A 12,210-nucleotide genomic window follows, 5' to 3' on the forward strand; every position below is an offset into this window, starting at 1 on the left:
ATTAAAGATTTTTAGAGAAGAAAAATGCATCGGAAAGAAAGAATAATCACAATGTAAAACTTTGTTAAGTTCTTATAGCTTTAATGTAATAAAAAAAAAAAAAATAGAGGGTGCATTACTTAAGTTTTGGGGGTATAGCTCAGTGGCAGAGCATTTGACTGCAGATTAAGAGGTCCTTGGTTCAACTCCGAGTGCCCCCTGAAGATAAATCTTTTTAAACCAAATAATTCTAGCTTTATTACTTGTTTATCCATTAAAAGATTTTAGGCATATAACGTTGAATGCATATTGATGTGCTTTCTTCATATGAAATCTATTTAAAAAATCAGCCAAAAGGTCGAAAAACGTTGTCTGTAAAAAGTCAATGTACAAAATCTATAAGATGATACTTTTAGCACTTTGGAAGACTCTAAAACTAAGAATTGACTTGTAAAATAAAAAATCCTGATTATTTGTTTGTACTTTTTGAATTCATTAAAGATTTTTAGAGAAGAAAAATGCATCGGAAAGAAAAAATAATCACAATGTAAAACTTTGTAAAGTTCTTATAGCTTTAATGTAAATTTAAAAAAAAAAAAAGAGTGTGCATTACTTAAGTTTTGGGGGTATAGCTCAGTGGCAGAGCATTTCACTGCATATCAAGAGGTCCTTGGTTCAACTCCGAGTGCCCCCTGAAGATAAATCTTTTTAAACCAAATAATTCTAGTTTTATTACTTGTTTATCCATTAAAGCATTTTAGGCATATAACGTTGAATGCATATTGATGTGCTTTCTTCATATGAAATCTATTTAAAAAATCAGCCAAAAGGTCGAAAAACGTTGTCTGTAAAAAGTCAATGTAAAAAATCTATAAGATGATACTTTTAGCACTTTGGAAGACTCTAAAACTAAGAATTGACTTGTAAAATAAAAATTCCTGATTATTTGTCTGTACTTTTTGAATTCATTAAAGATTTTTAGAGAAGAAAAATGCATCGGAAAGAAAAAATAATCACAATGTAAAACTTTGTAAAGTTCTTATAGCTTTAATGTAAATTAACAAAAAAAAAAAAAAAAGAGTGTGCATTACTTAAGTTTTGGGGGTATAGCTCAGTGGCAGAGCATTTGACTGCAAATCAAGAGGTCCTTGGTTCAACTCCGAGTGCCCCCTGAAGATAAATCTTTTTAAACCAAATAATTCTAGCTTTATTACTTGTTTATCCATTAAAACATTTTAGGCATATAACGTTGAATGCATATTGATGTGCTTTCTTCATATGAAATCTATTTAAAAAATCAGCCAAAAGGTCGAAAAACGTTGTCTGAAAAAGTCAATGTAAAAAATCTCTAAGATGATACTTTTAGCACTTTGGAAGACTCTAAAACTAAGAATTGACTTGTAAAATAAAAATTCCTGATTATTTGTCTGTACTTTTTGAATTCATTAAAGATTTTTAAAGAAGAAAAATGCATCAGAAAGAAAAAATAATCACAATGTAAAACTTTGTAAAGTTCTTATAGCTTTAATGTAATTTAAAAAAAAAAAAAAAAAAAAAAAAGAGGGTGCATTACTTAAGTTTTGGGGGTATAGCTCAGTGGCAGAGCATTTGACTGCAGATCAAGAGGTCCTTGGTTCAACTCCGAGTGCCCCCTCAAGATAAATCTTTTTAAACCAAATAATTCTTGCTTTATTACTTGTTTATCCATTAAAACATTTTAGGCATATAACGTTGAATGCATATTGATGTGCTTTCTTCATATGAAATCTATTTAAAAAATGAGCCAAAAGGTCGAAAAACATTGTCTGAAAAAGTCAATGTAAAAAATCTATAAGATGATACTTTTAGCACTTTGGAAGACTCTAAAACTAAGAATTGACTTGTAAAATAAAAATTCCTGATTATTTGTCTGTACTTTTTGAATTCATTAAAGATTTTTAGAGAAGAAAAATGCATCGGAAAGAAAAAATAATCACAATGCAAAACTTTGTAAAGTTCTTATAGCTTTAATGTAATTAAAAAAAAAAAAAAAAAAGGGTGCATTATTTAAGTTTTGGGGGTATAGCTCAGTGGCAGAGCATTTGACTGCAGATTAAGAGGTCCTTGATTCAACTCCGAGTGCCCCCTGAAGATAAATCTTTTTAAACCAAATAATTCTAGCTTTATTACTTGTTTATCCATTAAAACATTTTAGGCATATAACGTTGAATGCATATTGATGTGCTTTCTTCATATGAAATCTATTTAAAAAATCAGCCAAAAGGTCGAAAAACGTTGTCTGTAAAAAGTCAATGTAAAAAATCTATAAGATGATACTTTTAGCACTTTGGAAGACTCTAAAACTAAGAATTGACTTGTAAAATAAAAATTCCTGATTATTTGTCTGTACTTTTTGAATTCATTAAAGATTTTTAGAGAAGAAAAATGCATCGGAAAGAAAAAATAATCACAATGTAAAACTTTGTAAAGTTCTTACAGCTTTAATGTAAATTAAAAAAAAAAAAAAAAAAGAGTGTGCATTACTTAAGTTTTGGGGGTATAGCTCAGTGGCAGAGCATTTGACTGCAGATCAAGAGGTCCTTGGTTCAACTCTGAGTGCCCCCTGAAGATAAATCTTTTTAAACCAAATAATTCTAGCTTTATTACTTGTTTATCCATTAAAGCATTTTAGGCATATAACGTTGAATGCATATTGATGTGCTTTCTTCATATGAAATCTATTTAAAAAATCAGCCAAAAGGTCGAAAAACGTTGTCTGTAAAAAGTCAATGTAAAAAATCTATAAGATGATACTTTTAGCACTTTGGAAGACTCTAAAACTAAGAATTGACTTGTAAAATAAAAATTCCTGATTATTTGTCTGTACTTTTTGAATTCATTAAAGATTTTTAAAGAAGAAAAATGCATCGGAAAGAAAAAATAATCACAATGTAAAACTTTGTAAAGTTCTTATAGGTTTAATGTAATTTAAAAAAAAAAAAAAAGAGTGTGCATTGCTTAAGTTTTGGGGGTATATCTCAGTGGCAGAGCATTTGACTTCAGATCAAGAGGTCCTTGGTTCAACTCCGAGAGCCCCCTGAAGATAAATCTTTTTAAACCAAATAATTCTAGCTTTATTACTTGTTTATCCATTAAAACATTTTAGGCATATAACGTTGAATGCATATTGATGTGCTTTCTTCATATGAAATCTATTTAAAAAATCAGCCAAAAGGTCAAAAAACGTTGTCTGAAAAAGTCAATGTAAAAAATCTTTAAGATGATACTTTTAGCACTTTGGAAGACTCTAAAACTAAGAATTGACTTGTAAAATAAAAATTCCTGATTATTTGTCTGTACTTTTTGAATTCATTAAAGATTTTTAGAGAAGAAAAATGCATCGGAAAGAAAGAATAATCACAATGTAAAACTTTGTTAAGTTCTTATAGCTTTAATGTAATAAAAAAAAAAAAAAAATAGAGGGTGCATTACTTAAGTTTTGGGGGTATAGCTCAGTGGCAGAGCATTTGACTGCAGATTAAGAGGTCCTTGGTTCAACTCCGAGTGCCCCCTGAAGATAAATCTTTTTAAACCAAATAATTCTAGCTTTATTACTTGTTTATCCATTAAAACATTTTAGGCATATAACGTTGAATGCATATTGATGTGCTTTCTTCATATGAAATCTATTTAAAAAATCAGCCAAAAGGTCGAAAAACGTTGTCTGTAAAAAGTCAATGTAAAAAATCTATAAGATGATACTTTTAGCACTTTGGAAGACTCTAAAACTAAGAATTGACTTGTAAAATAAAAATTCCTGATTATTTGTCTGTACTTTTTGAATTCATTAAAGATTTTTAGAGAAGAAAAATGCATCGGAAAGAAAAAATAATCACAATGTAAAACTTTGTAAAGTTCTTATAGCTTTAATGTAAATTAAAAAAAAAAAAAAAAAGAGGGTGCATTACTTAAGTTTTGGGGGTATAGCTCAGTGGCAGAGCATTTGACTGCAGATCAAGAGGTCCTTGGTTCAACTCCGAGTGCCCCCTGAAGATAAATCTTTTTAAACCAAATAATTCTTGCTTTATTACTTGTTTATCCATTAAAACATTTTAGGCATATAACGTTGAATGCATATTGATGTGCTTTCTTCATATGAAATCTATTTTAAAAATCAGCCAAAAGGTCGAAAAACGTTGTCTGAAAAAGTCAATGTAAAAAATCTATAAGATGATACTTTTAGCACTTTGGAAGACTCTAAAACTAAGAATTGACTTGTAAAATAAAAATTCCTGATTATTTGTCTGTACTTTTTGAATTCATTAAAGATTTTTAGAGAAGAAAAATGCATCGGAAAGAAAAAATAATCACAATGCAAAACTTTGTAAAGTTCTTATAGCTTTAGTGTAATTAAAAAAAAAAAAAAAAAGAGGGTGCATTATTTAAGTTTTGGGGGTATAGCTCAGTGGCAGAGCATTTGACTGCAGATTAAGAGGTCCTTGGTTCAACTCCGAGTGCCCCCTGAAGATAAATCTTTTTAAACCAAATAATTCTAGCTTTATTACATGTTTATCCATTAAAACATTTTAGGCATATAACGTTGAATGCATATTGATGTGCTTTCTTCATATGAAATCTATTTAAAAAATCAGCCAAAAGGTCGAAAACGTTGTCTGTAAAAAGTCAATGTAAAAAATCTATAAGATGATACTTTTAGCACTTTGGAAGACTCTAAAACTAAGAATTGACTTGTAAAATAAAAATTCCTGATTATTTGTCTGTACTTTTTGAATTCATTAAAGATTTTTAGAGAAGAAAAATGCATCGGAAAGAAAAAATAATCACAATGTAAAACTTTGTAAAGTTCTTACAGCTTTAATGTAAATTAAAAAAAAAAAAAAAGAGTGTGCATTGCTTAAGTTTTGGGGGTATAGCTCAGTGGCAGAGCATTTGACTGCAGATCAAGAGGTCCTTGGTTCAACTCCGAGTGCCCCCTGAAGATAAATCTTTTTAAACCAAATAATTCTAGCTTTATTACTTGTTTATCCATTAAAACATTTTAGGCATATAACGTTGAATGCATATTGATGTGCTTTCTTCATATGAAATCTATTTAAAAAATCAGCCAAAAGGTCAAAAAACGTTGTCTGAAAAAGTCAATGTAAAAAATCTATAAGATGATACTTTTAGCACTTTGGAAGACTCTAAAACTAAGAATTGACTTGTAAAATAAAAATTCCTGATTATTTGTCTATACTTTTTGAATTCATTAAAGATTTTTAGAGAAGAAAAATGCATCGGAAAGAAAGAATAATCACAATGTAAAACTTTGTTAAGTTCTTATAGCTTTAATGTAATAAAAAAAAAAAAAAAAAATAGAGGGTGCATTACTTAAGTTTTGGGGGTATAGCTCAGTGGCAGAGCATTTGACTGCAGATTAAGAGGTCCTTGGTTCAACTCCGAGTGCCCCCTGAAGATAAATCTTTTTAAACCAAATAATTCTAGCTTTATTACTTGTTTATCCATTAAAACATTTTAGGCATATAACGTTGAATGCATATTGATGTGCTTTCTTCATATGAAATCTATTTAAAAAATCAGCCAAAAGGTCGAAAAACGTTGTCTGTAAAAAGTCAATGTAAAAAATCTATAAGATGATACTTTTAGCACTTTGGAAGACTCTAAAACTAAGAATTGACTTGTAAAATAAAAATTCCTGATTATTTGTCTGTACTTTTTGAATTCATTAAAGATTTTTAGAGAAGAAAAATGCATCGGAAAGAAAAAATAATCACAATGTAAAACTTTGTAAAGTTCTTATAGCTTTAATGTAAATTAAAAAAAAAAAAAAAAAGAGGGTGCATTACTTAAGTTTTGGGGGTATAGCTCAGTGGCAGAGCATTTGACTGCAGATCAAGAGGTCCTTGGTTCAACTCCGAGTGCCCCCTGAAGATAAATCTTTTTAAACCAAATAATTCTTGCTTTATTACTTGTTTATCCATTAAAACATTTTAGGCATATAACGTTGAATGCATATTGATGTGCTTTCTTCATATGAAATCTATTTAAAAAATCAGCCAAAAGGTCGAAAAACGTTGTCTGAAAAAGTCAATGTAAAAAATCTATAAGATGATACTTTTAGCACTTTGGAAGACTCTAAAACTAAGAATTGACTTGTAAAATAAAAATTCCTGATTATTTGTCTGTACTTTTTGAATTCATTAAAGATTTTTAGAGAAGAAAAATGCATCGGAAAGAAAAAATAATCACAATGCAAAACTTTGTAAAGTTCTTATAGCTTTAATGTAATTAAAAAAAAAAAAAAAAAGAGGGTGCATTATTTAAGTTTTGGGGGTATAGCTCAGTGGCAGAGCATTTGACTGCAGATTAAGAGGTCCTTGGTTCAACTCCGAGTGCCCCCTGAAGATAAATCTTTTTAAACCAAATAATTCTAGCTTTATTACATGTTTATCCATTAAAACATTTTAGGCATATAACGTTGAATGCATATTGATGTGCTTTCTTCATATGAAATCTATTTAAAAAATCAGCCAAAAGGTCGAAAAACGTTGTCTGTAAAAAGTCAATGTAAAAAATCTATAAGATGATACTTTTAGCACTTTGGAAGACTCTAAAACTAAGAATTGACTTGTAAAATAAAAATTCCTGATTATTTGTCTGTACTTTTTGAATTCATTAAAGATTTTTAGAGAAGAAAAATGCATCGGAAAGAAAAAATAATCACAATGTAAAACTTTGTAAAGTTCTTACAGCTTTAATGTAAATTAAAAAAAAAAAAAAAGAGTGTACATTGCTTAAGTTTTGGGGGTATAGCTCAGTGGCAGAGCATTTGACTGCAGATCAAGAGGTCCTTGGTTCAACTCCGAGTGCCCCCTGAAGATAAATCTTTTTAAACCAAATAATTCTAGCTTTATTACTTGTTTATCCATTAAAACATTTTAGGCATATAACGTTGAATGCATATTGATGTGCTTTCTTCATATGAAATCTATTTAAAAAATCAGCCAAAAGGTCAAAAAACGTTGTCTGAAAAAGTAAATGTAAAAAATCTATAAGATGATACTTTTAGCACTTTGGAAGACTCTAAAACTAAGAATTGACTTGTAAAATAAAAATTCCTGATTATTTGTCTATACTTTTTGAATTCATTAAAGATTTTTAGAGAAGAAAAATGCATCGGAAAGAAAGAATAATCACAATGTAAAACTTTGTTAAGTTCTTATAGCTTTAATGTAATAAAAAAAAAAAAAAAATAGAGGGTGCATTACTTAAGTTTTGGGGGTATAGCTCAGTGGCAGAGCATTTGACTGCAGATTAAGAGGTCCTTGGTTCAACTCCGAGTGCCCCCTGAAGATAAATCTTTTTAAACCAAATAATTCTAGCTTTATTACTTGTTTATCCATTAAAACATTTTAGGCATATAACGTTGAATGCATATTGATGTGCTTTCTTCATATGAAATCTATTTAAAAAATCAGCCAAAAGGTCGAAAAACGTTGTCTGTAAAAAGTCAATGTAAAAAATCTATAAGATGATACTTTTAGCACTTTGGAAGACTCTAAAACTAAGAATTGACTTGTAAAATAAAAAATCCTGATTATTTGTTTGTACTTTTTGAATTCATTAAAGATTTTTAGAGAAGAAAAATGCATCGGAAAGAAAAAATAATCACAATGTAAAACTTTGTAAAGTTCTTATAGCTTTAATGTAATTTAAAAAAAAAAAAAAAAAAAAAAAAGAGGGTGTATTACTTAAGTTTTGGGGGTATAGCTCAGTGGCAGAGCATTTGACTGCAGATCAAGAGGTCCTTGGTTCAACTCCGAGTGCCCCCTGAAGATAAATCTTTTTAAACCAAATAATTCTAGCTTTATTACTTGTTTATCCATTAAAACATTTTAGGCATATAACGTTGAATGCATATTGATGTGCTTTCTTCATATGAAATCTATTTAAAAAATCAGCCAAAAGGTCAAAAAACGTTGTCTGAAAAAGTAAATGTAAAAAATCTATAAGATGATACTTTTAGCACTTTGGAAGACTCTAAAACTAAGAATTGACTTGTAAAATAAAAATTCCTGATTATTTGTCTATACTTTTTGAATTCATTAAAGATTTTTAGAGAAGAAAAATGCATCGGAAAGAAAGAATAATCACAATGTAAAACTTTGTTAAGTTCTTATAGCTTTAATGTAATAAAAAAAAAAAAAAAATAGAGGGTGCATTACTTAAGTTTTGGGGGTATAGCTCAGTGGCAGAGCATTTGACTGCAGATTAAGAGGTCCTTGGTTCAACTCCGAGTGCCCCCTGAAGATAAATCTTTTTAAACCAAATAATTCTAGCTTTATTACTTGTTTATCCATTAAAACATTTTAGGCATATAACGTTGAATGCATATTGATGTGCTTTCTTCATATGAAATCTATTTAAAAAATCAGCCAAAAGGTCGAAAAACGTTGTCTGTAAAAAGTCAATGTAAAAAATCTATAAGATGATACTTTTAGCACTTTGGAAGACTCTAAAACTAAGAATTGACTTGTAAAATAAAAAATCCTGATTATTTGTTTGTACTTTTTGAATTCATTAAAGATTTTTAGAGAAGAAAAATGCATCGGAAAGAAAAAATAATCACAATGTAAAACTTTGTAAAGTTCTTATAGCTTTAATGTAATTTAAAAAAAAAAAAAAAAAAAAAAAGAGGGTGTATTACTTAAGTTTTGGGGGTATAGCTCAGTGGCAGAGCATTTGACTGCAGATTAAGAGGTCATTGGTTCAACTCCGAGTGCCCCCTGAAGATAAATCTTTTTAAACCAAATAATTCTAGCTTTATTACTTGTTTATCCATTAAAACATTTTAGGCATATAACGTTGAATGCATATTGATGTGCTTTCTTCATATGAAATCTATTTAAAAAATCAGCCAAAAGGTCGAAAAACGTTGTCTGAAAAAGTCAATGTAAAAAATCTATAAGATGATACTTTTAGCACTTTGGAAGACTCTAAAACTAAGAATTGACTTGTAAAATAAAAATTCCTGATTATTTGTCTGTACTTTTTGAATTCATTAAAGATTTTTAGAGAAGAAAAATGCATCGGAAAGAAAAAATAATCACAATGCAAAACTTTGTAAAGTTCTTATAGCTTTAATGTAATTAAAAAAAAAAAAAAAAAGGGTGCATTATTTAAGTTTTGGGGGTATAGCTCAGTGGCAGAGCATTTGACTGCAGATTAAGAGGTCCTTGATTCAACTCCGAGTGCCCCCTGAAGATAAATCTTTTTAAACCAAATAATTCTAGCTTTATTACATGTTTATCCATTAAAACATTTTAGGCATATAACGTTGAATGCATATTGATGTGCTTTCTTCATATGAAATCTATTTAAAAAATCAGCCAAAAGGTCGAAAAATGTTGTCTGTAAAAAGTCAATGTAAAAAATCTATAAGATGATACTTTTGGCACTTTGGAAGACTATAAAACTAAGAATTGACTTGTAAAATAAAAATTCCTGATTATTTGTCTGTACTTTTTGAATTCATTAAAGATTTTTAGAGAAGAAAAATGCATCGGAAAGAAAAAATAATCACAATGTAAAACTTTGTAAAGTTCTTACAGCTTTCATGTAAATTAAAAAAAAAAAAAAAAAAAAAGAGTGTGCATTACTTAAGTTTTGGGGGTATAGCTCAGTGGCAGAGCATTTGACTGCAGATCAAGAGGTCCTTGGTTCAACTCCGAGTGCCCCCTGAAGATAAATCTTTTTAAACCAAATAATTCTAGCTTTATTACTTGTTTATCCATTAAAGCATTTTAGGCATATAACGTTGAATGCATATTGATGTGCTTTCTTCATATGAAATCTATTTAAAAAATCAGCCAAAAGGTCGAAAAACGTTGTCTGTAAAAAGTCAATGTAAAAAATCTATAAGATGATACTTTTAGCACTTTGGAAGACTCTAAAACTAAGAATTGACTTGTAAAATAAAAATTCCTGATTATTTGTCTGTACTTTTTGAATTCATTAAAGATTTTTAAAGAAGAAAAATGCATCGGAAAGAAAAAATAATCACAATGTAAAACTTTGTAAAGTTCTTATAGGTTTAATGTAATTTAAAAAAAAAAAAAAAGAGTGTGCATTGCTTAAGTTTTGGGGGTATATCTCAGTGGCAGAGCATTTGACTTCAGATCAAGAGGTCCTTGGTTCAACTCCGAGAGCTCCCTGAAGATAAATCTTTTTAAACCAAATAATTCTAGCTTTATTACTTGTTTATCCATTAAAACATTTTAGGCATATAACGTTGAATGCATATTGATGTGCTTTCTTCATATGAAATCTATTTAAAAAATCAGCCAAAAGGTCAAAAAACGTTGTCTGAAAAAGTAAATGTAAAAAATCTATAAGATGATACTTTTAGCACTTTGGAAGACTCTAAAACTAAGAATTGACTTGTAAAATAAAAATTCCTGATTATTTGTCTATACTTTTTGAATTCATTAAAGATTTTTAGAGAAGAAAAATGCATCGGAAAGAAAGAATAATCACAATGTAAAACTTTGTTAAGTTCTTATAGCTTTAATGTAATAAAAAAAAAAAAAAAATAGAGGGTGCATTACTTAAGTTTTGGGGGTATAGCTCAGTGGCAGAGCATTTGACTGCAGATTAAGAGGTCCTTGGTTCAACTCCGAGTGCCCCCTGAAGATAAATCTTTTTAAACCAAATAATTCTAGCTTTATTACTTGTTTATCCATTAAAACATTTTAGGCATATAACGTTGAATGCATATTGATGTGCTTTCTTCATATGAAATCTATTTAAAAAATCAGCCAAAAGGTCGAAAAACGTTGTCTGTAAAAAGTCAATGTAAAAAATCTATAAGATGATACTTTTAGCACTTTGGAAGACTCTAAAACTAAGAATTGACTTGTAAAATAAAAAATCCTGATTATTTGTTTGTACTTTTTGAATTCATTAAAGATTTTTAGAGAAGAAAAATGCATCGGAAAGAAAAAATAATCACAATGTAAAACTTTGTAAAGTTCTTATAGCTTTAATGTAATTTAAAAAAAAAAAAAAAAAAAAAAAGAGGGTGTATTACTTAAGTTTTGGGGGTATAGCTCAGTGGCAGAGCATTTGACTGCAGATTAAGAGGTCATTGGTTCAACTCCGAGTGCCCCCTGAAGATAAATCTTTTTAAACCAAATAATTCTAGCTTTATTACTTGTTTATCCATTAAAACATTTTAGGCATATAACGTTGAATGCATATTGATGTGCTTTCTTCATATGAAATCTATTTAAAAAATCAGCCAAAAGGTCGAAAAACGTTGTCTGAAAAAGTCAATGTAAAAAATCTATAAGATGATACTTTTAGCACTTTGGAAGACTCTAAAACTAAGAATTGACTTGTAAAATAAAAATTCCTGATTATTTGTCTGTACTTTTTGAATTCATTAAAGATTTTTAGAGAAGAAAAATGCATCGGAAAGAAAAAATAATCACAATGCAAAACTTTGTAAAGTTCTTATAGCTTTAATGTAATTAAAAAAAAAAAAAAAAAGGGTGCATTATTTAAGTTTTGGGGGTATAGCTCAGTGGCAGAGCATTTGACTGCAGATTAAGAGGTCCTTGATTCAACTCCGAGTGCCCCCTGAAGATAAATCTTTTTAAACCAAATAATTCTAGCTTTATTACATGTTTATCCATTAAAACATTTTAGGCATATAACGTTGAATGCATATTGATGTGCTTTCTTCATATGAAATCTATTTAAAAAATCAGCCAAAAGGTCGAAAAATGTTGTCTGTAAAAAGTCAATGTAAAAAATCTATAAGATGATACTTTTGGCACTTTGGAAGACTATAAAACTAAGAATTGACTTGTAAAATAAAAATTCCTGATTATTTGTCTGTACTTTTTGAATTCATTAAAGATTTTTAGAGAAGAAAAATGCATCGGAAAGAAAAAATAATCACAATGTAAAACTTTGTAAAGTTCTTACAGCTTTCATGTAAATTAAAAAAAAAAAAAAAAAAAAGAGTGTGCATTACTTAAGTTTTGGGGGTATAGCTCAGTGGCAGAGCATTTGACTGCAGATCAAGAGGTCCTTGGTTCAACTCCGAGTGCCCCCTGAAGATAAATCTTTTTAAACCAAATAATTCTAGCTTTATTACTTGTTTATCCATTAAAGCATTTTAGGCATATAACGTTGAATGCATATTGATGTGCTTTCTTCATATGA

General features: G+C 28.9%; 17 non-coding genes across 17 annotated transcripts; all 17 read left to right on the forward strand.

Annotated features, from left to right (window-relative positions):
• The first annotated feature begins 128 nt into the window (after positions 1-128).
• Positions 129-200, forward strand: TRNAC-GCA (transfer RNA cysteine (anticodon GCA)). Its single transcript has one exon. It is a non-coding gene; the product is annotated as a tRNA-Cys (tRNA).
• An 879-nt stretch (positions 201-1,079) lies between these two features.
• TRNAC-GCA (transfer RNA cysteine (anticodon GCA)) lies at positions 1,080-1,151 on the forward strand. The gene has a single exon. It is a non-coding gene; the product is annotated as a tRNA-Cys (tRNA).
• A 410-nt stretch (positions 1,152-1,561) lies between these two features.
• Positions 1,562-1,633, forward strand: TRNAC-GCA (transfer RNA cysteine (anticodon GCA)). Its single transcript has one exon. It is a non-coding gene; the product is annotated as a tRNA-Cys (tRNA).
• A 1,826-nt stretch (positions 1,634-3,459) lies between these two features.
• Positions 3,460-3,531, forward strand: TRNAC-GCA (transfer RNA cysteine (anticodon GCA)). The gene has a single exon. It is a non-coding gene; the product is annotated as a tRNA-Cys (tRNA).
• A 404-nt stretch (positions 3,532-3,935) lies between these two features.
• TRNAC-GCA (transfer RNA cysteine (anticodon GCA)) lies at positions 3,936-4,007 on the forward strand. Its single transcript has one exon. It is a non-coding gene; the product is annotated as a tRNA-Cys (tRNA).
• A 402-nt stretch (positions 4,008-4,409) lies between these two features.
• On the forward strand, positions 4,410-4,481 carry TRNAC-GCA (transfer RNA cysteine (anticodon GCA)). The gene has a single exon. It is a non-coding gene; the product is annotated as a tRNA-Cys (tRNA).
• A 401-nt stretch (positions 4,482-4,882) lies between these two features.
• Positions 4,883-4,954, forward strand: TRNAC-GCA (transfer RNA cysteine (anticodon GCA)). Its single transcript has one exon. It is a non-coding gene; the product is annotated as a tRNA-Cys (tRNA).
• Positions 4,955-5,358: 404 nt separating this feature from the next.
• TRNAC-GCA (transfer RNA cysteine (anticodon GCA)) lies at positions 5,359-5,430 on the forward strand. The gene has a single exon. It is a non-coding gene; the product is annotated as a tRNA-Cys (tRNA).
• A 404-nt stretch (positions 5,431-5,834) lies between these two features.
• On the forward strand, positions 5,835-5,906 carry TRNAC-GCA (transfer RNA cysteine (anticodon GCA)). Its single transcript has one exon. It is a non-coding gene; the product is annotated as a tRNA-Cys (tRNA).
• Positions 5,907-6,308: 402 nt separating this feature from the next.
• Positions 6,309-6,380, forward strand: TRNAC-GCA (transfer RNA cysteine (anticodon GCA)). Its single transcript has one exon. It is a non-coding gene; the product is annotated as a tRNA-Cys (tRNA).
• Positions 6,381-6,782: 402 nt separating this feature from the next.
• TRNAC-GCA (transfer RNA cysteine (anticodon GCA)) lies at positions 6,783-6,854 on the forward strand. Its single transcript has one exon. It is a non-coding gene; the product is annotated as a tRNA-Cys (tRNA).
• Positions 6,855-7,256: 402 nt separating this feature from the next.
• Positions 7,257-7,328, forward strand: TRNAC-GCA (transfer RNA cysteine (anticodon GCA)). The gene has a single exon. It is a non-coding gene; the product is annotated as a tRNA-Cys (tRNA).
• Positions 7,329-7,739: 411 nt separating this feature from the next.
• On the forward strand, positions 7,740-7,811 carry TRNAC-GCA (transfer RNA cysteine (anticodon GCA)). The gene has a single exon. It is a non-coding gene; the product is annotated as a tRNA-Cys (tRNA).
• Positions 7,812-8,213: 402 nt separating this feature from the next.
• TRNAC-GCA (transfer RNA cysteine (anticodon GCA)) lies at positions 8,214-8,285 on the forward strand. The gene has a single exon. It is a non-coding gene; the product is annotated as a tRNA-Cys (tRNA).
• Positions 8,286-9,647: 1,362 nt separating this feature from the next.
• On the forward strand, positions 9,648-9,719 carry TRNAC-GCA (transfer RNA cysteine (anticodon GCA)). The gene has a single exon. It is a non-coding gene; the product is annotated as a tRNA-Cys (tRNA).
• An 876-nt stretch (positions 9,720-10,595) lies between these two features.
• Positions 10,596-10,667, forward strand: TRNAC-GCA (transfer RNA cysteine (anticodon GCA)). Its single transcript has one exon. It is a non-coding gene; the product is annotated as a tRNA-Cys (tRNA).
• A 1,361-nt stretch (positions 10,668-12,028) lies between these two features.
• TRNAC-GCA (transfer RNA cysteine (anticodon GCA)) lies at positions 12,029-12,100 on the forward strand. Its single transcript has one exon. It is a non-coding gene; the product is annotated as a tRNA-Cys (tRNA).
• Positions 12,101-12,210: the final 110 nt, after the last annotated feature.

Source organism: Phyllobates terribilis, unplaced genomic scaffold, assembly GCF_046119375.1.
Source record: "Phyllobates terribilis strain yellow unplaced genomic scaffold, ASM4611937v1 Scaffold_1__5_contigs__length_1240528914, whole genome shotgun sequence".
In the NCBI taxonomy this organism is placed as follows: domain Eukaryota; kingdom Metazoa; phylum Chordata; class Amphibia; order Anura; family Dendrobatidae; genus Phyllobates; species Phyllobates terribilis.